The following is a 23,413-nucleotide window of genomic DNA, read 5'->3' on the forward strand; positions in this document are numbered from 1 at the left end:
TACTCTTGCTTTAAGTCACTGAGTTTTGCGGTGGTTTGTTATGCAACTGTATTGTGGCACCAGCCAACTGCTACATTGCATTTTATTGTGGCAATACCTAATCAATACATTGAATTTTAGAAGTTTGTGTGGATTTATGTAAAAAGCAACTCATTAAGTATCATGCAATTTGGCAATTATCCTCCATGCATTTAATGCTTTATCAAGGGTTTCTCAGTGATAGATCTTACATTCAGAATAACAGTTTCTAGGAACAAACTAAGGAATGGTTATGATTTTCTATGCCCTGAGTATAAAACCACAATCATTTGTTTAAATCTATATGTCTATTATCTAAATAAGTATTCAAGATGTTGTGGACAATCAGTATATGTGTATTGACTAAGTGAATTAAAATAAATAAATAAATGAAGGAGTAGCACATCAAATGGACCAAATTTCCTGGTGGCTGCAAATTCTTTCTTCTCTCCCCACCAGGATATGCAGTTAATTTTCCCTCCCTTTGTGTATGTGGTAAATCTATGACTAATTCATCAATTGAATATGGGAGAAATGATCATGGGTACATTCTGAGGCTGAGATATGGGAAATTGCAACTTTCATTTTTGCATACATAGGAAGTTCTTCTCTTGGAAACCACCCACCATGTTGCAAGAAGCTGAAGACATAAAGAGAGGTCATGTAAAGGAACTGAAGTATCTGCTGAACAGCCCAAGCTGAAGTACCAACTAATAGGCAACACCAGCTACCTACCAGCTGCATGGGTAAGCCATCTGGGATATTTCAGTCCAAAGGAGCTTCTGTATGACTGCAACTCCTGCTGACACCACATGGAGCAGAACTGTCCACATGAGCCCAACCAATTCACAGATTTTTTATGCGATAACACATAGTTATCATTTTAAACCACTTGATTGTGCGGCTGTTTATTATGAAGCAAGCCATAACTGAAGTCCTAATGAACAAGTTAATTCTAGGCTTTGCATTATTACTTATATGTTCCAGTATACTCCTGTATGTTCCTATGGAAACATTGAAAGCTGACATTTAGCTCTTTCCTGTGACTATAGCCTCAGAAACGTATTTTCATATTTCCAGTGGAGTCTATAAAGAATTTTGAAGAGCTTCTTCTCTGAAGTTCCCAGATTGGTATTTATTGAGCCAATATGATCTGCAATCACCCCAAAATTCACACCATGATTTTAAGTCTCCACAGTATTCCTAAATATGTTAGCTAATAGGCCCCATTTAGAAATCAGGAAAATTCATATTAAAATTTATATTTTTAGCTCATCTTAATAAATATAAATTTTTACAACACTAGATTTGTATTTTTGTGCGGCACTTCTGGTTATGCACTAGATTTACATTTATGCATGAAGCTAATTAGAAGCAACCTTATTTATATGAGGCATCATTTTGCAATTCAGCAAAGTCTTCACTAGTTCTGCTTCCCATATGCATCAGAACTCTTGATTATAAAAGTGAGAAATTCTGGTATAAACTTTACATAAAAGAGGATTTTTTGCTTGTTTGTTTTGGACAAGTAAAAAGTTCTATGGTCGTATCTTTAGGTCTAACTCAATTCTGAGACCAGCGACATCCATTTTTCTCAACACCTTGGCTCCTCTTTTCTCTGGTCAGATTTAATTCTCAGGCTCTAGTGTGGCCTCCAAAATGTCGTGGTTCACCTTTTCTAAATCAAAAGAGCAATCCTCTTTCTATAGTCCTAGTAAAAGACTCACCATTTCACTCCTGCTGTGATTGAGTCATGAACTCATAGCTGAACTATAGGCAGAAATTGCATGTTTGTGTTGACCAGGCCTCAGGAAATAGAGTGGAAGTCTTACCAGAACAAGAGAAATAGATGCTAGACAATGTCAACAGAAATCTACTCCACAAAGCTTGTTCAGTGGAATCAATTTCTGGCCTACTTAACTCTATCAAGCAGGTGAGGGAGTATGTTTATCTAGTATCTTAAAACTGTCATTCCACACAGGCACTGTCTGTGGATATATCCAGCCAACCTGTTCAAAGACATTTAATCTTAGTAAAACACTTTTAGGGTGTTTTTAATTTTTTAAAAAAATAAAGCGTCTTAACAGGCAATTAATCTTCTTAACCAGAGGATTTCAGTCTTAACCACTACACCTTTCTTTTGGATCGATTTGTTCTCCTTTCCTGTGGTCTCCGAAAAAGTTGTTCACTAATCTTAAGTTTCACTAAGCCTTTAACTTTGGATCAAGATGAACCATTCTAGTTCAGTGGAAGCAGTAGTTTTTTGTAAGTTCCTAGTTCCCACTCTCTGTTCAAACTAAAACCACGGAATTCTGCAAACTGTCGTTTAATCCTTGATCTTCAGATTTCTCTCTACTCTTTGTTCTTTTTTTTCTTCCCCCCATGGTTAGCTGAAGGGATTTTTAGTTGTTCTTTCTTATAATTTCTTCCCATGTTTTGCAATTGTCTTCTGATTTAGTAAGATAACTTGATCCCATTTTTGACTCATTATTTAGGCTAGGACAATCCAGCCTATGGAAACATAGCTTTTTAGTGCAGATTACATAAAAGGCTGATTTATTATCCCAGACATAGCACATGCTAATCACACACCATGATGTATGTGATGGTCCAGCCATGCTGAATTAGAATTCTAGTTTTGTATTAGGTACATCATCCTGTACCATGCAAAAGATGCCAGAATAGTATTTTTCAATTTTTTATACTTTTCTTTATGTTGGAATTATTTCCTGATTAGTTTTATTAAATCAGAGGGGAGAAAACTCTCTGAAAATTTTGAGTTTACAGTTCCCAGAGGTGGTTAAATGTAGGTTGGTTTAAATGGTTCATGAAGAAATTTAGTGAAATCTTGCCCACATATTGCAGTTGTGAAAGAGCAAGTAGCTAAGTTCACAGTCAACTGAACAAAAATGAGGATTTCAAAGGATCTGAGGACTTTCCAGATGGGAGTGCTGTCATGGGATAAGTGAATCGATATTGGAGATGAATCTCATTTTAGCTACTGCAAACCTGCTGGACCATTTCCTGAGATATTGTATAAAGCAATTGAAGATGGCGTGGTCTAATGTCGAACAGTAATACTAAACCACTCTCTATTACAAAGAATTTTCAAAAAAGTAGCAGATCAAAATTTTGTCCTGAGTATATATGGCATGATTTTTCTGATTGCTCTTCTCCTAATAACTCAACTGGTGCTTATTTATTTTCTTTAAAAATGATTCTATATAAGTGGAATATGTTTTCTATCTAAAAATCAAAATGCTTATTAGAAATGAAAGCTTTTAAAGGTTTCTTCATTTCTAAATGAATTCTGAAATACTGAATTTATCCTATAAGGTAGGTTTGAATTAAGGGCTATATTATGAAAACACTTATTTGTATATTTTAAAATACTAAAATATTTTTAAGAGGATCTTCTTTTTTAAAAAAATTGAAAGTTTAATTTGGTTTTTAAACTATGACTTTATGTTTCTTGGAATAAAATTTTAGCAATGTGTGACTCTAGTCACAAAATGTTACCCTTTTCTGATGTATTGACTTTAAATGGAGTGGACTACATTGAAGATTTACTTTTTAATGTATTCTGATATCTTACAGAGTTGCATTTTGGTAGAGTGGATCAAACAGTCCCTTCTATTGCTCAATTTGTCATGGACAAGTGCAGTATTTAAATTGTGGAATCGGTTTTTTTGGGTCACTGATTCAACTAAAAGGGGTATTAATTCTTGCACATTTAAATTCTTCACATGTAAATCTAAACAGTAGGGTAGCTGGGTAGGGGATGGGACACTCAATCGTTTTGTCTTAGTAAACATTTGAGCAGCCAACTTATAGAACAGGTATTATTATCAATAAAACTTTTGAAAAACAAACAAACAAACCTGGGACAAAGGAAGGACAAGCTGTTTACATAATTGAAGTCAAAATATCCTGGAGCAGTTGTTCAAGAGTTCAAAGAAAAAAGAACCCCAGTTCAACAAGGATCAGAGTGAAGCTGGAGGAGAACTATGGCTTTTGTTTGGCCCGTTATTGTTTTGGGTATGACTGGGAGTTTAATGACGTTGGCACAAGGCCTGAAATGCAATTTGCTATTTTTATTACTCTGTCAATATGGCACATTAAGGTCCTCAATACTCTTCAACAAATGTAAAAGGAAAAACCTTTTTTCTATCAACCACTGAAGAAATTAAAACGGAAAATGTCTAAAGCATGTTTTCCAATACCACAGCGTAGATTAAAGCTTTTGAGTTAGTCTAACTTATTAACTTAAAACTGTGATTAAAAACCTAAATTATATAGAGATATATGGTTTTTAGGATTGCCTCTAGAGAATTTTTAAGCAGTTGTCTTTTGTTCTTTGTGTAAAAAGAACTCTAAAGGTAAAAAGGTAAAAAGGAAGACAAGGACTTTTTCTTATAAAACCTTTCCACTTTGTCTCTGGTTGGGGATAAACAAAGTCTAGTTAACTGATAATCAGAGGTCAACTAAAAATGAAACAATTAGATAAGAATGGAAAGGGTGAAATTAATTCACAGTTTTGATACCACCAAAACTTCTTACCCTTAATGGTGCTATATTAAAAATACTGGTATGCATTAAATATCAAAATTCAACTCAGCCATTACACTACAAAAGCCCTCAATTTAGAAGAATGCCACTTTTTTCCCAGAAATGTTTTCTCTTTTAATCTCATATATTACCAAATTATATCATGCAAAGTAATTTTGAAAATTGCTTGTAATTGAGGCAAATGTGTGGTTTTTGCCCAAATTTTCCACATAATTACTCTAATTCTTTACTTGGCTCTTCTTTAAAATCCTAGCATAACAGCATTTTAGGTCATGTTTCTTTGAAAAAATACCTTAAGGCTTTGAAACTTAATTTAAGTAGTGTTCTGGGTTTTGTTAAACTGGTGGAGTTTACCAGTAATTTAAATGTATGATAGTTGTGAATTAGAGTCACTTAAGTGATTAGCGATGTTATAATTAGGTTACATTGTTTGCTGTTGCAAAGAATCTGAATTCTCCCTGTCAACATTCAACTAGAGTTAATCCCTTCATATGTGCTAACCTTATCAATTTACTCTAGTTCATAGAAATCTCAGCTGATTGCATTGTGTTGTGTTTTGTTGTGTGTTTGTTGGTTAATTTCCATACCATGTCATTAGAGCAGTAGGAAAATTTTTCTGAAAAGGGCCAGGCAGTAAATATTTCATGCTTTGCAAACCATATAGTCTTTGTTGCTACTATTCAACTTTGCTGTATGGTGAAAGCAGCCACAGGTGATACATTTTAAAAAAAAATGAGTGTGAATGTGGTCTAATAAAACTTTATTTGCAAAAGCATCAGGCCAGATGGATTTGGCCTACAAGTCCTAGTTTGCTGAAAACTGCTTTAGGCTTCATAAACTTTTTCAGAGCTGGGACAATAATTAATAATGAATAAAGATATCAATCACCTGTGACAACTTCTGGCAAATAAAGTGTGTATACTGTCAGTGAGAATAATAATAATTCCTGCCATTTATTGTGATTTTAAACTAATTATAAGTACTATCTCTTTAGCTATTCACCCCAGCATAGACACACAAAAACAAAAATCACATATGAAGTTCTTGGCTAATGCCTAACATAATATCTGAAAATTCCATTTATCAATTCTTTGGATTATGTATAAATAATAATTTTGATAATAATAATAACATGGAAATCTGTAGTGGTTACTGAATATGCTAAACTCTTTTCTGAGTCTTTTATGTATACTAATTATACACTTACAAAAACCTTATAAAGTACTTTTGATTATTAAATAGATTTTGCTGAAAAAATAGCTGAGGAACAAAGTCCATAAGTTCACATGACTGACAAGTTGCAGGGTCAGGTTTGAACAGAGCAGCCTGGTATCATTAAAATACATTTGCTATGTTGATTCAAACTTTCTGTGTGGTAACCATTGGAATTTATAACACAAAACTTTTATTATGTTTTTACTATTTAACTTTAAATTTTAAAACTTAACCTGTATAAACAATCGAAAAAGAGTTAAATGTTTAATGTTCTTTACCCTGGAATATTTTTATACAATATTTGGAAATAAATGTTCAGCATTAGAAAATTAGTTAAATATAATATACTTTATTTTTGAGATGGAATAATATGAAACCACTAAACATAATTTAGTGGCAGAATATTTATTGACATAGGAAAACTATTCTCCATGCATTTAAAATTGGAATAAATAACTTAACAAATAATATGTTATTTCACATGCATAAAATATCTACACAAGTGGTATGTTGGTAAATGTTTAACCAACGTCTTACCTGGAGAGAGAAAAAAAAAATTGCATTTGTAGATATTCTTACCATGGACAATTTCAAGCTACTAATGTAAAATCTGAGAAGCTACCAGATGTGGAAAGAGATACACACAACTGGCACTTGCAAGCCATTGTGAGCTGGCCCCAGCACCCACAGATACACACTAAATGAAAGCGCAGGTCGTCTCTGAATGGTGGTATAATAAGTAATTGTTAAGATTAGTTTAAATGTGCAAGAAGCTCATAGAAGGGAAGTCTGTAAAGGATGAAAGGGGAGATAGCTAGAGAAGTCAAGAAGAGTCTTCAAGACCATGAGGTAGTCTACACCTGTGAAAGAAGAGAAGGAAGAAAGAATCAGGTAAGAGGAGCCTCAGACCTCAGATTTCAACACAGTTCTGAGAAAATCTTTGCTAGGCCAATGGGAAACTCCACAGTGAAAGTTGTTTCTTAGAGGAGACCCACATCATGCAAGAATGCCAGTGCCAATATTCAGGTCGTGCTCAGGCATTGCCTGGAGCAGCTGGGTAAAGCATGACTTGGCTTGAATGAATGTGGAGGTGCAGTCGAAGAGGACACATTTCTGTGGCCTCCACAAAAAGGGATGATTTTTCTTCTCTTATCTTTCCAGTATTTCCATTTATGTTATATAACCTATTGACTTTTCAGTAAAATGCATACTGTAATTGTTAAAAATTCAAGTTTCAAATAATATTTACTATTCATGTAATGTTGATTGTATATCATATACTTTACTATTTTTCTTCTTACAATAACTAACCATTACCTGAGTCTTCACATTTTATTTTTCATTTTCGTTTTTATTTCTTTGAGACAAGTCTTCGCTCTGTTGCCTAGGCTGGAGTGCAGTGGCGTGATCAAGGCTTACTGCAGCCTCGACCTCCCTCCAGGACTCAAGCTATCCTCCCACCTCAGCTTTCCAAGAAGCTGGGACTACAGGTGTGCACTACCACACCCAGCTAATTTCTGCATTTTTTTTTAGAGACAAGGTCTCCCTGTGTTGCTCAGGCTGGTGTCCAACTCCCGGGCTCAGGGGATCCCCTTGCCTCAGCCTCTCAAAGTGCTAGAATTACAAGTGTGAGCTTACAATACTCCAATAAGCCATGTAACCTTGGCCAGGAATGTTCCTTGTTTATAAAGAACTTCCATATACATTTTAATATTTTCCTAAATAATTTTTTGAAATGAGTAATATAGTTGCTCCCCATATTTATATGAATAATTTGAAAAACAAAAACCATGACTCTTCTAGTGTGGCTGAGCAAATAAATATTCAAACACAAGAAGCTGGGTGCTGGATATCTTGATGTTTTTCACGTTTTTAAAATAATGGGAATGCCCATCCTGTCTTCAGTTTGTTTTATCCACATTATCGTGATTTTGGTATGAGTAATGAGAGGCAGCCCAGGGTAATAATTAGGAACATGGCCTCTGGAGTCAGGCTCCCTGGGTTTGAAACTTAGCTCTGTTATTTACTAACTGTGTGACCTTAGGCTAAGTCACAATATCTGTCTAGGCTTCAGTAATCACATCCTTTAATGGTGATGATAGTACCAACTTCATAGGATTAGTGTAAGCGTTAGATACTTGTAAATTCTTGCAAAACACTTACACTTGTAAATATCTGTAGAGCACTTTGAAAAGTGCCCAGCACAGAGTAACTGCTATACAATTGTAATATTATTACATAATGGAAAAAAACACTACATTTAAGAAATATTTAAAAATTCTTCCATGGTAAAGGAAATAAATATATTCATTATGATTTTTAAAAATGCAAGAATCAACAGAGGCAACTTAGTAAAGTATAATATGCCAATGAGCCATGTAACCTTGGCCAGGCATGTTCCCCCTCTGGACCTTAATTTCCTCATCTGTGCAATGGTGTGTTTGTACTAAACAGTTCCCAGGGTGTTTCCTGGGTCTATGATTTTATGACTTCTAATAATTTAATTTGGTATCATTAAACCCTGAGAGGAAAAAAAAATTTCCTTTTGACCTTTTGTTTCAGGGGAAAAAAATCTGCAAAATACTTAATATAAAATTTCAAAAGATCACAAGTACCAAGCATGTATGATTATTACATTACTCAAAACCACAAATAACATAAAAGAAAGTCATTTCAAGTTAGTGTTCAATATTCAAAACTGTGTAAGATAATTTGATTGTTTTAAATTCAAATAAATTACAAGCGCAGTTTTAACTTGCAGGTAATTTCAGAAATTTCTTTAGAAGTTTTGCAGTTCAAAGCTTTTGAGATGTGTTGAAAATGGCCACTTTAGATAGGAAAACTCTTGGAAAAACTGTGTGAAACTTTTCTTTTGTTATGTTTTTCGAGTCAGGCCCAAAAGCAGTGCTTAACCTAGCAATACTGACAAGAGTCATAGTAGTAAAAACATTATCATTTGATCTTTAAAACTTTGTTATTCATGTGACATTGAAATATTGCTTGACTAATTAGCTTAATTTTTAAGACATACCGTAGGTAGGACTAAAGTTTTGAATTCATAGCATACAATAATAAAGTAATATTATTGATGAAATATAAACAGCATGGATTAATTCCACTAAGCCTTAATTAACTGTAAGCTAGCCACTGTATGTATGTCATCACTGAAATCTCGCAGAGGCCCCTGTACAATGTCCTGTTGTTATCTCCATTTCCCAGAGGAGGATACCAAGTCATTTCAGAAACCATACTATTTAATAATACCTAATAGCTATGATTTATTTATTATTTTTATATATTCTGTTAAGCATTGCATGTTACAATGTATAGCAGGATATCCCTCTGAGTAGGGAATCATTGAAAACATACAGACCAGACTTCCATCTATATGTCTTTGCCTCAGGACTTTTCTCTGGCACCAGAGCCCACTCAGCTGGGATGGAATTACCTAAAAATTAGTGTGCATGCACAAGCACGCACACCTGTATATATACACACAAAAATGTCCCAAATCCCTCAAGTAATAGTCTGGCTCCTTGCTTTTCAGTCAGGTCACTCTGAAGACCTTATTCAATACAGCAGAATTAAGAATTAAGCTCTAGCAGCCTTTAGTGATGTTTGCTAGGTAGTGCAAACTTTATTAGCCACCTTCCTCTCTCAGTCTCACTTCACCTGTCTCCATCAGACTTTCCTGGAATTACTACCATGACGAATTTCTTGTGTTAGGATGCTTGTCCCTGACTGTGCTGCTGGTGGAATCTAAAACAACACACCATGCTATTTAATCCTTGTAAGAACTCAGATGAGTAGATGTTATTTCTTCAATTTTTCAGAAGGTGAAATGAGGCTTAAAGAGATTAAGTTATTGTACCCAAATCACACAGCTGTTAGGAAGTAGCCTATGGTCATATTCCTGCTATATAGTTTCTAGAATCTCAGATCTTGAACTCTATCTGACTCCACATTTTGAGTAAATGTATTGAAATTCTATGTCTGAAAAAGGACAACTAAATCACCTTTATTGTATAACAAATATTTCAAAACATGACCTACTTACATTGCCCTAACTCCAAAAATTAAGAGAAGCATATTTAATAGTCCGTGAAGCCAATATATTTTGTTGAATCTGATTGCAACTATTATTTCACTAATTAACACTATTCTTCATAGCATAATGCATAGCTTTTATTCTCATTTGCTGACAAAAATCTAAGGCAGAAATCTATTTTTCTTAAATATTATGGAAGTCTCGTATCTTTTTCCTATCAAACAATATAACGCCACTGATAAAATTGAAAAATACGACCCATTCTCCTTAAAATAAAATTTATTTGAAACCAAAGAAGCATGAGTACCAAAAAAACAAATTAAACCATTAAATCAGAAAGAAAGTGTAAAAAATGAGATCACTTTTCAACATTTTCACTAAGAACATGCAACGAATTCTAGAGAATAACTCCTCCTTTCTTTCCTTGTTAATTTCACTAAATGGTGTCTCAAAATTAAAGATATGTATTTACTCCTGAATTTGCGATCGCATGTTCACTTTCTACCAAAGTTAACTTCAGGAAATATTGAAAACAAGATGTGTAAATGGTTGAGCAGACCCCAAATTTAAAGTTTCAGTCTCTAAATTCACAAATCATTCCCTTGAACTACCCTGTGTTATTTAGAATAGAAATATAGATCTCTAAATGGTTCATATTTCAAAGTATTTAGGATGACTTATGGCATTTCTACCTTTTTTCCTTGCCAATTTCAACAACTGAATAATATTAAAAATTCAAACAGCACAGCTAGAAAGACATTAAAGAAGAGTTGAGAACAAATTGATTCTATGTGTTTAGATTGATTTGGATGACTGCTGATGGAGGGATTCTCTGAAAGTTTCTTTGAAGGGTGCTTGCTAGAATTCTACTTAGTTTGCTTCTTTTGATATATTTTTTTCTTTGTTCAACTATTTTCTTTAACTTCTTTTCTTAATTCCCTTTTAAAAATAAAGTTTGGAAATAGTAAAAAAAATATATAGTACTTATTATATTCAAAAGACAACCCCATTATATTAACTCAGTTATTATTTATTCATCAAAAATTCCATTTACTATAGCGTAATCATCATTCACATGTACAAATCAGAAAACCAATATGAAAAGGTGAGAAAGATAAGAACAGCCCATAACAGCTGGAAAATGGCATGGCACTATATATTAGATTTTGGCATTGCTAGAAGCTGGCCTCACACTCAGAAAAAGGCTTTAGTTGAACATTTTAAAAAATTCACAAAGTACAAATATCAGACAAGGTTACTCTCTTCCTATTGTAGATCAGAACAAAAATAAGAACATTTCATAATCATGCTTGCCTGGGGTCAAAAATAAGAACATTATCTGTGTTATAAAAGTGGCTAGACATTTCCCTAGGAATGCTGCTTCTTTACCAATTACACCTTTAGCCCTGCCCTGGTCTCTTCACTTTGTGGATAAGAATTAACAAAATCCCCAAGAAATATCCAATTTCTGCACAATATTCAATCAAAGCGAAGCCTTATTTCCTTGGATTCTGTCCTAACACCTAATGCAGGTTCAGGTCCCATATTAAGTCCCTTCGGATACTCTCTTTACTGAGATGCACACGGTTTCTCATCTGTGTTCACCTTTGTTGCAGCATGTTCATCAGCACAGCTTCATTGAACATAGAAATTAATTCATGCATAGTATGTATCGTTAGATGTGCTACTGGTAGTCTTTGGCTAAAGGGCATTGATAAAGATTAGGTAATTTTCCCATAGTCACAACACATGTAAGTGGCAAAGATTAGATTCCAACCTAGGACAACTTAACTGCTTTCATGATTAAACAGCAAAAAAAAAAAAAGTGATTTGGAAGCCAATTTGGTATCTAAATTAACATATTTGCCTTGTTGAAAAGTGGGAGAATTTGTCTAATATCATATAAGCAGAAAGACAGTGCAAGGAAAAAACCATCACATCAGAATAGATTTTGATTTCCACATAATTTGTCCTGCATGTAGGATTTTTTGTTGTTCTTCTTAATTTATTGGTAAAAATGTTTACAACAGTGGCTATCATAAACACTATGCTGCTGATTGGTGTTCAAATTGAGATAATAATTTATATTAAGCCTACTTTCAGTGAAAAACGGAGATAGTAATTTATAGTAAGCCTGCTTCTGGAAAATCAATTCCTCAGGTCAGCGATTGGAAAATTATTTCTACAGAAGATACCCAAGAAAAAAGTTGTGCAATATTTTAACTGCTATATAGTACTAAATAAAAATAAAAATTAAACGACGATGACAAAACAAAGCCCTTCAAACTTCATGAATGTCTATAAGTATCCTGATTATTGTGAATAATATTTAGCAAGTTTCTTTTTTGAAGTCAAATTGATTAAGATTAGTGGTATATTACTGAGAATGATTTGCTATTTTAAAATATATATAATAAAATTATAGCTAGGCATGGTGGCTTGCATCTATAATCCCAGCACTTTGGGTGGTGGAGGCAGGAGGATTCCTTGAAGCCAGTAGTTAAGACCAGACTGAGCAACATAGCAAAACCCCATCTCTACAAAACAAACAAACAAACAGGCATGGTGGTGTGTACCTGTAGCTGGGAGGCTGTGGCAAGAGGATCACTTGAGCCCAGGAATTTGATGTTACAGTAAGCTATGATTGTACCACTGTACTCCAGTCTGAGTGACAGAGTGAGACCTGGTCTCTAAAATAAATAAATATATATATAATAAATATACATATATAATAAATATATATGAAGAGAGAGAGAAGTAGTAATTCTCAAACCAAATATAATTTTAAAATGCTTTAGAGTTGTATATATTCAGAATAATCCAAGTAGCCTTAAAAAGTTATATTTTTAAAAAGTTATACTAATATTTATATAAAATAGTATTTATAATATATTTTATTGCATAATATATGATGTTTTATATTATTAAAAATTATATTAGATGCATAGATAATAAATCTGAACTTTTAAAATGAGTATTTCTATTATTTTTACAGTTGATAATGGGGATAGAATAAATGATATGTATTTGTATTGATCACTTTGATACATTTGTATATACGTATATGCCCACAAAACATGTATTTGTGCATGCATTTGTATACACATATTATACACCCATGAAACCAACACTACAATCAAGATTATGAAAATATCAATCATATAAAAAAGTGTATTATAGCCCTTTGGAATCTCTCACCTCTACCAATCCCCAAATCTTCCTCAATATCCAGACAACCATTGAACTGCATTTCACTTTCTGGAATTGTACACAAATGAAATTATATAGTGTAAATGCTATTTTTAAGTTTGCCTTCTTTTACTCAGTATAATTATTAAGAAATTAATCAATGTGTAGTATGTATCATTAGTACAGTTATTTTCATTGTTGAGTACCAGTCCATTGTATGCATATACTACAATTTGTTTATTCTTGAACTTGTTGATGCACATGAGTGTTGATGGACTTGTTGATACACATATGAGTGTTGATGGACATATGAGTGTTGATGGATGTATGAATGCTGATGGACCTCTTGATGCACATATGAGTATTGATGGATATATGCACGTTGATAGACGTATGAGTGTTGATGAACCTGTTAATGCACATATGTGTGTTGATGGACACAATTTGTTTTGGCTAATAAAAATTGAGTTGCTGTGATTAGCTGTGTACAAGTACTTATTTTAGTTTCCTATTTTCTCCTTTACTCCCTTTCTTGGCCTTAATTCAGTAGTTTTAAAATGCCACTTTATCTACTTTGTTGGCTTTTTAGCTGTAATTTTATTTTGTTTATTTGTAGTAATTATGTTAAGATTTATACTATAAACTTTTAACTTATCACAATAATATTATACCACTTCACATGTAATAAAACAGCTTTACAATACATTTTACTTCACATATGTTATAAATCCCAATCTACATTGTTATTATTATGGCTTTAAATGGTAATTTTAAAATTCTGTAATTTTTAGTAAAATTTTAGTAAAAGTTTCAGTACTTAGAAAAACAGTAGACTGACCACCTTGACTCATCCCAGAATGTTGGGAGGCTTAAGTGGATGGATTGCTTCAGTCCAGAAGTTCCAAACCAGCCTGGGCAACATGGTGAAACCCTGTTTCTATAAAAAATACAAAAATTAACCAAGCATGGTAGCATGTGTCTGTAGTCACAGCTACTTGGGAGGATGAGGTGGGAGGATTGCTTTGTCCCAGGGAAGTTGAGACTGCAATGAGCAGTGACTGTGGCACTACACCTCAGCCAAAGTGATAGAGCCTGAAAAAATAAAACAGTGATCAAAAGAATGAAGAATAACAAAGAGTATTTTATTTGATCATCTGATATGATTTCCTTCTGCAAGAAATACATTATTTAATAGTTACTATAATTTAGATCTCTTAGGGATAAATTGTTTCACTTTTTACGTGTCTGAAAAAAAATTTAGTTTACATTTATTTTTTAAAATGTATTTGCCTCGAATATAGAATTTCAGATTTCCTGGCATTTTTAATTTTTTTTTTTGTGGTTGTTTTATCTTTTAACACTTTAAAGATATTTTTCCACTCTCTTCTAGCTTGCATTTTTTAGGGTAAGAAGTTGGCCGTCACTGTCCTCTTCTTTCATATGTATGTAATTTCTTCTCTGATGCTTGTGCTTGCAGTTTATTGAGCTTCTTTCATGTATGGGTTTATCGTTTTCACCAAATATGGAAAAATTTTGGTCATCATCTTAAAATATTTTTTCTGTCCCCTTATTCTTCCTAGGTGCCTGTTACTCGCATATTCCACTCCTTGCAGTTGTCCTAGTTTACTGATGCTCTCTTCACTTTTTATTTTCATTATTTTCCCTCTGCATTTAATTTTGGAATGTTTCTATTGCTTTTTTTTCATGTTCAGTAATCTTTACTTTTGCAGTATATAATCTGTGAATGTCACTTGTGTATTTTTCATCTAATATACTGTACAAACTAAATTTAGATTTGTTCTAAAATATCATTTCTGTCTCTGCTTAATATGCTTAATATTTCCTCTGCCTTCTTGAATGTATGAAATATATGTATATATAATAACGTTTTACTTCTAATGAACTACTGCTATAATCTGCTTTATTTTTGTGCCTGTTTCAAATAATTTCTTTTCATTCTCATTTTGAGGTGTATTTTCCTGTCTCTTTGCCTGTCTGATGATGTTTAAATTGATCTCAGACACATTGGATTTTACTTTGATATTAAATTTACTTTGATGCTGAGTATTTTTGCATTGCTATCAATATTTCTGGGTGTTGTTCTTGGATGCAATTAAGTTTTTTGAAAAAAGTCTGATGCTTGAACAGTGGTTCCCAAATAGAGATGTTTTGGATGCCCCCTCAGGGACATTTGTCATTTTCTGGAGACATATTTGGTTGTCATAAATACTGAGGCTGCTTGCAAGTGGCATTTAGTGAGTAGAGACCAGAGATGTTGCTAAATACCACACATAAAACAACCCTACACAAAGAATTATCTGGTCCAAAATGTTAATAGTGTCACTGTTGAGAAGCCATGCTTGAGAAGCTTTCTTTTAAGTTTTCTTTCATGACACCAGACCAATCATTAATATTTCCACTAATGGGACAATATGAGTATTCTACCTGATATTTGAAAATGCTCAGATTTTTTTAATATGGCCTTTGGGGCACAGACAATTCCTAGCTCTCTACAAGCTTCAGTGAGTTTCCTCACTTCCTTTCATGTGGTTCTTCTCCCCATCCTCACATTGTTTTCTCATACTAATCTTCGGAAAGTGTTTAGTTGGACTCAAGAGGGCCCCACCTTGGATCTCCAGAGCTCTGTATCTCTAAAGCTCTCCTCTTGGTTATCCTGTCCTGTGAACTGCAGCCTCCTTGGACTCCAAAGTCTCCCAGCTCCAACTTCTCTGCTTAGGAAGATCACCATGCTCCACCTGCATTCCCCATTTCCAAACCCTCTGTTGTGGTTTGGAAATTTTACCAGGAAGTACGACCGGTCAGATGAAGCTCACATTGTTTGTTTCCCTTTTTTCAGGGAACTCTGTTTTCCACTGCCAGTTTTCCTATGTCTGAAAAATAGTTGCATACCTTTTGTCTGATATTTTTAGTTGTGTTATGTAGAAGGGTAACTTTGATCAGTATTATTCAAATTTGGTCAGGAGTTTCCTTTTATTTGTTTTTTAGGTGAGTAATATTCAAAATTGAAATATAAACGTGTGCTTTCTTAGGGAAATGGATTTGATTCATAAATTTGACAATTTTTTTTCTGAAGAGTTCATGATATATTTTAGAAGGAATGTTTCTTATATATAAATAAATAGGTTAGATTGTTGAGATTAAGTGTTACATGTTTTCCCTATAATTATTTTGAGAGTCAAGACAACACTTTCTGATTCCACCTGATATTTATTCAATATACAAATACCAAGAACAATGTCATAATACTTTTGACTCTCTTAACCAGCAAAGTGTCCTTAGTAGACGTGAGCAAGAACATGTCTATTTCAATAAACAAACAAGTAAACAAAATCTACCATGTTATAAAACAATAAAAGAGCTTGGTGGATGGGAGAAAGAGAATTAGTTTTGAGTCAAAATATCTGTATATGAGTCCTTTGTTATGCAGTTAAATCATTCACCAAATACCATTGAGAGCTTGATTCTGTTAGGCTCTCTGATACATTAAAAAAATACAGAACTATGGGCCAGGCACGGTGATTCACGCCTGTAATCCTAGCACTTTAGGAGGCCTAGGCGGGTGGATTACCTGAGGTCAGACGTTCAAGACCAGCCTGGCCAACATAGTGAAACGCCATCTCTATTAAAAATACAAAAAAATTAGTCGGGTGCAGTGGCGCGCGCCTGTAATCCCAGCTACTCAGGAGGCTGAGGCAGAAGAATCGCTTGATCCCGGGAGGCGGAGGTTGCGGTGAGCTGAGAGCGTGCCACTGCACTCCAGCCTGGGCGACTGAAGGACGCTTTGTCTCAAAAAAAAAAAAAAAAAAAGAGAACTACGAATATTTGGGGTGTTAATTGTCATTGCTGTTGTTTTATACAAGTTGCTTTCTTTGATGCCAGGTTAGTTCAGAGTGCTTATCAGTCTCCTTTCTTAATTCATTTTAACTGAGAAAAAATCCTGACCATTATGAATTAGCGTATTCTATTGTCTTCTTCTGATAACTAATAGCTATTCAATGTAATGAAAAGAACTGCTTTTGTTTTATAATATCAATTGTGTGAAACTTAGTAAAAAATATTCTCTTCCTATTTTTTATGAAAGATAGCTCCAGTAATTGTTTCTAGATCTTTAATTGGTTTGGAAGAGATAAGTAAAATTAACCTTTCAATACTTTGTAGAAAGTAGGACTCTATAAGTTTAGATTTCTACTAATTATAAAACAACTGCAACTCTGCTACTCCACAAACACATCAATAACAAGTTTTTAAGACCAACTCTAGATTTACTGTATCTCTGTTTTGGGAAATTATATTTAAAAATAAAGAAAACCTATTTAAAGTGATATTATTTCAGTCATTTTCTCACAGGTGCAATTTAATAAGTATTATAATGTCATGATTTTTTTTTCTAAACTCACTTTGTATTGGGACATATGAATACTGTCACATACTGGGTCACTGCAAGCTGAATATATTTTCTAAATCTGTTAGCTATCATGTCAGCAATTCTTGGAAAACAGATCCAAAACAGCAGATGGCTGAGAATTTAGGCTCCCTGTACTTAAACTGGTAGTAAAGATGTCATTAGTAATCCACAGACCTAACTGAATCTTTGAATTCCTCAACAGAATGTTTCCATATATTGCTTAATCATTTTCCAGACTTGCAGGCTCAAGGTAATCTGACTCTAAACTACTGCATATTAATCTGTCATTACATACAGCTTATGGGATTTTTTCATGGATTGACTTACAAAGAAACAGTTTTATTGATACATAGTTAAATTATTTTTGATGTGCCTGATTCTCTGGAAAAGAGAAAAACACATATAGCTTTACTTAAATCAGTAAGAACTATCATTTTAGATAAAATTTATCTGTACAACATACCGTATTTGGCATATGAGTCAGAAAATGAATCACAGAATCAGATTTGACCTCCAATTGAGAAGTGAAAAGGTACGTTATAAATCTATATCTGACAATACTCACCTCAATCGTTTATGATTTTAAAATCAATATTAAATATAATAATACATTAATTGTACTTAATTATGTTTTAAATTGAGTTATCAATAAATTCTGAAATTAGATTTTGGAGAAAAGAAATTTAATTGTATTTAAAATGTGCATGTATGAAATACTTATCAATATACTCTGATACATTTGATTTTGGATGTTGAAAGAAAAACTGCATTCATGAATTTTTCTATTAGAATGATCTTAACAAGGGTTGATAAATATACATTACATATACATTGTTTATTCTAGGAAAAATAAGTTAAAGAAGCAGCAGTTAGATTGCTAATTTTTTGTTTATCAAGGAAGAAAAATGTTAATTAGTCAGGCGTACATTGAAAAAGTGTTAATATATTTCTGAATATATACAAGGCCAAATATTCAAGTTCTTGAAAATAATAACATCTGAGGAATATTTCCTGGTCATTACTCTCAACAAACATTTATAGAGGACTTTCAGAAGACAGCACACTGCAGTTGTTATGGGATTTGAAAATATACTTTAAATTAGTTTCTTCCACTTGAGATAAATGAGAAAAAACACATAATCTCCACACCTGGTCTCAATTATAGTTAAAGTTCTTACTCATTATTGATACAGGTTCCATCAAAGTGATCAAAATACAGTAATTGGGAATCGTGGAAAATTTTACAGAATTGAATATTATAGTCTGACAAATTTTGGAAATCCATGATTTTCATGGTATTTGGCAAACTGATGTAAGAATAATAAACAGAAACTCCAAATTCTCTGAAGAATATATATATATACTTAATGTTATATGAACATATATTATATTGTATGCATATGATATATTCATATATAATGTGAATACATATATACATATATTCATATATGTACATATGGTTTTGCTTTCAAAACTCCGCTTGCTATAAATGGATGTGACCTATATAAGAGCACTAATTGTTTGAGAAAACTGAAAATACATCATGAAAACATTCACAAAGCAATGTTTCTTTGAGTTGAATCATATTCATAATTTTGAAATTAAGAAAAAGAGATACAGTGAAGTAATTAACTTTCCATAGCCATATAGCTAGTAAGTGACAGAATCAGGGATTTCATTTTGCTCCTCTCATTTCAAAGTTCAGATTATTTCCAGTAGTATCTTACATTGCCAGAAATAAGTATCTATTGGTAGGATGGAAACATAACTCTAAAGAAAAAAAATACTTTAAAAAAAAGTATGTTGGGGAAGAAAATAGGTAAACAAATATATATATATATATATATATATATATATATATATATATAAACTAGATAAAATTTAAGATATTATGTCAAGCAGGCAACATGATTTTACAATGTGAAAAACATACATACAATTATTTCAATTTGGGAAAGATTATATTGTGGGCAAGCACTTTGTTTTTGTAGGCTTTTTATAAATACCTGCATATATTTACAGTAGAGAAATAGGACAGGCATAGACGGCAGTGCTAAGTCAATATAAAGGATAAATCATTAACAGTAAACGATACATAAATAATTGAACTGACTGACTAAAAAATTAGCCATTTAACATTACAATTGTTCAAAAATAGTCTATATAAAAATAATATACTCTGCCAGGTGCAGTGGCTCACGCCTGTAATTCCAGCACTTTGGGAGGCCGAGACGGGCGGATCACTAGGTCAGGAGATCGAGACCATCCTGGCGAACACGACCCCGTCTCTACTAAAATTACAAAAAAATTAGCCAGGCCTGGTGGCGGGCGCCTGTAGTTCCAGCTACTCAGGAGGCTGAGGCAGGAGAATGGCGTGAACCCAGGAGGCGGAGCTTGCAGTGAGCTGAGATCCGGCCACTGCACTCCAGCCTGGGCGACAGAGCGAGACTCCGTCTCAAAAAAAAAAAAAAAAAAAAAGAAAAAGAAAATAATAGACTCTATCACGTATATGGTTTTGTCTACTTCATTAACTAGTTGATATAGTTGCTATCAATTCTAACAACATGAAAATGATTTCAGAGTGCTTCGTTACTTAAAATTTTAAAAGTAAGTCTTAATTATGAATTGAATGTATATTAATGTATATTAAACACTAAAAAGTATTATTATTATGTACAAAAACAAATTTATTTAAAAATAATACGTTGTCACTTATCTAGTCCTCTATATGTTACAATACAGTTGTATGAGAACTACTCAATCTAATAGTTTGGTAATAATTAAAACAAATTTTTAAAAATTGTTTATATTATGACGAGTATATTTTATTTATTTTTAAAAAACAGCAAATATATAAAGATGACAAATATATTAATTTTAAATATAAATTTAGATTCTTAAATAAAATTTAATTTACAGGCAATTACTTTGTAGTAATTCATATATTGCTCAACTTAAGGAATAAAGAAATTATCATACTTTCATCAGCAGGAAAAGGATTTTGCACAGAAATCAGTATGACACATGGTTGTAGATATTCATATACAGAGTGTCCCTTGTACTTCTCCCATTCTGAAGGAAATATTGTATCAGCTCAAAGAGTACACTAATAAAATTATTTAGGCGTCATATACTGCTTCTGCACACACACACACACACACACAAAACTCACTTTTTTTCATTAACTTAAATCAAACATGTCTTTTGATTAAATTTAAGATTGAGTTGAGAAAAAAAGGTGCATCATCCTTCAAGCTACCGAAGATCAGGGAGGCTGTCTGTCTCTCAGGAGTAGAAATCTCTCAGATCCCTATCAGTGAGTCTTGGTTCTGGAAATATTTGTCCTTTCTAGTATCAGCCAGAGGCTGATAGAAAAGCAGGAGGCAAATTAAGGTATTTCTTAACTTTGCAAGCTCTTTCTTCTCTGGAGCTTTTTCTAAAGAATAGTTTTTATGTGAAACAAATTAATAGCTTCAAATTACAGCCCATTGAATGTGGTCTGATTACTATTATCTGCACCCATACAGTAATGTGGCACCTTATCTAGATAGTGAGGCCAGTGGGCCAACCATAGTGATAAATTTGACATTTCAAGAAAACGTCTTTTTGATGCTAAGTCAGCTCACTTATTTCCTTCAATGCCCTCCTACTTTGATTTTTGCACACACAAAAATATGATTGAAAAGTAAATTACAGGAGAATTATTCACTATTTTTCCCTTAATTAACCTACAGACTGTATTTGGATTTCATCAGTTTTTTCACTAATGTCCACTTTCTATTCCAGAATCCAATAGAGAAAACCACATTGCATTTAATCATTATTGTCATAGTCTAGCCCGGGACAATTTCTCTGTGTCTTCCTTGTTTTCATAATCTTGACACCTTTTGAACACACTGGTCAAGTGTTCTGTAGACTGTCTTTTGATTTGGGTTGATCTGATGCTTTCTCATGATTAGACTAGCTTTATGAAATTTCTGGGAAGAATACCCCAGAGATGGAAGCCCCTTTTTGTTATAGCATCATATCAGGTTGTACTTGACATCAACATGACTTATCCTAATTATCTAAATGATGACAGTTTATTTAAAGTGTTGGCTGCCAAGTTTCTCCACTGAAAAGATAGTGCTTTTCCCTTTTTGGAAATGAGTCTTTAAGTCTAGTCCATAGTCAAGGGAGAGGAACTAGCATTCAACTCCTGAATGGGAAAGTATGTCTATTTGTTATCTGAACTACTTCTACACAGATTTGCTATTCCTTCCATAGTTTTATTCAATCATTTTTGTAGCAGTATAAACTCAAGTGTATTTATTTTATACTTTGGGTTATAATCTTGTACTAATCTATTTATTTGGTGTTCACATTGTTCTAGCTTTGTCCATGGGAACTCTTTCATTCCTGTGTCTCACTCACATGACTTTACGCTTCTTCTATTTCTCTCTTTCGTTTTATCTCTAGGGAAGTGACATTTTAGCACTGAAAGATGCTCCAGACTCATATTATATGTTCCCTGTTCTAATTCTAGAAGGAAACATTTCTTTAAGAAACTTTGGGCCGGGCGCGGTGGCTCAAGCCTGTAATCCCAGCACTTTGGGAGGCCGAGGCGGGCGGATCACGAGGTCAGGAGATCGAGACCATCCTGGCTAACACGGTGAAACCCCGTCTCTACTAAAAATACAAAAAACTAGCCGGGCGTGGTGGCGGGCGCCTGTAGTCCCAGCTACTCGGAGGCTGAGGCAGGAGAATGGCCTGAACCTGGGAGGCGGAGCTTGCAGTGAGCCGAGATCGCGCCACTGCACTCCAGCCTGGGTGACACAGCGCGAGACTCCGTCTCAAAAAAAAAAAAAAAAAAAAGAAACTTTGGTTTCTTTTATTGAAGAATGATATTTAGAAAACAATATCTGACTGTTGGATATTCCCAATTTAGTTTAAAAATAAACCACATAGGATCATCATACGCTCACAAACTTTATTTTTTTTTCTAACAAAAGATACATTTAGTGGAATGTAATCTCAACATTATAAATCATTATATTGGAGGGGAGTTGAGACAGCATCATAAACAAATGTATAAATGATTACACAATTATCAGATTTGAATTAGAAAAGTGTTTTGTTAACTGTTACATAAACGTTAATTGTTTATTTATTTATTATTTATTTATTCCAACCCCACTTAATTGTCTTGTGTCAGGAGGTGAAATACTTGCTCTCTCTATAAAATATAATGGCTGCCTCAAGTTGGTCACAATCTGGCGGGGGAGTTGCCTAAAATTATCAATTATAGGAGAATAAAGAAAGTGCAAAAACAGTGCTGTGAACTAAGTGCCTACAAGCAAAGGGAATAACAAAAATAGAAAAGTAAACTCAATGTTGAGAAGACCCTTCACTAGAATGGCATTTAAATAGGATCTTAAAGAAGACAACTTGGAAGATGAAAGTTTAGTGGTGCTGATGTGGACAGCAAGTTAAACATTCCATGCATAGAAAATCTCCACTGTTCTATATGGAATCACGAATGAAGTCATCAAAGTCCTGTGAGTATTCATGGACTCATGAGGAATTCAGTGTTACTGGAATTGTTCTAGATGTACATGGGAGTGCATTAGAAAATGAGACTGGAGAGGTAGATTGGGACAAGAGACTGTAAAGAGAATTTCCAAAACTAGCACATATATATAAATGGAGTCTCTATTGTAGTTCCTAATATTTGAAAAGTTTGAAATGAATTTGTGATAAGACAGTTTTGCTTACTTTTTAATTACCAGCTGAAGATTGGGAATGTGCCATATAGATTCGCAGTTTGGTACAATTTGTTAGTGTAGTTAGAAAAGGCTTCTGTGGTCAGAGGTGTGGGATTGAGACCTAGGCTCTGTCAGTTATGAACTATGTAATCTTGAACAGATTATTTTATCTCTTGGATACTCTTCTCATCTAAAAACAGTATG

General features: G+C 33.5%; 1 long non-coding RNA gene across 1 annotated transcript in view; it reads right to left on the reverse strand.

Moving 5' to 3' along the window:
• LOC108582906 overlaps window positions 1–23,413 on the reverse strand; it is a 123,984-nt gene that overhangs the window by 6,984 nt on the left and 93,587 nt on the right. The gene's annotated exons all lie outside the window — the stretch shown is intronic.

This window comes from Papio anubis, chromosome 15 (assembly GCF_008728515.1).
Source record: "Papio anubis isolate 15944 chromosome 15, Panubis1.0, whole genome shotgun sequence".
Taxonomy (NCBI): Eukaryota; Metazoa; Chordata; class Mammalia; order Primates; family Cercopithecidae; genus Papio; species Papio anubis.